This window comes from Plasmopara halstedii (assembly GCF_900000015.1).
Source record: "Plasmopara halstedii genome assembly, contig: Scaffold_110, whole genome shotgun sequence".
NCBI classification, from domain to species: Eukaryota; Oomycota; class Peronosporomycetes; order Peronosporales; family Peronosporaceae; genus Plasmopara; species Plasmopara halstedii.
The window spans coordinates 1,052,486-1,052,690 of NW_020187031.1; positions in this window are offsets into that span (position 1 = coordinate 1,052,486).

Genomic DNA, 205 nt, shown 5'->3' on the forward strand with positions numbered 1-205 from the left:
TTCAGCAGAGTAGAATGAGTACACCAAGTGACTCTGAAGACACACCCGCATCCCCGCAAACAAGAAACCGCACACGCGCATCTCGTAATGCTGCAAGTGCCAATAAGCAATCTGATGCTGTTCCGCCTGCTGCCGCAGCTGCTCCAGCTACCTCAGGACCCGATACAATGTCCATGCAGCAGTTGCTTGTCTACATCAACCAACA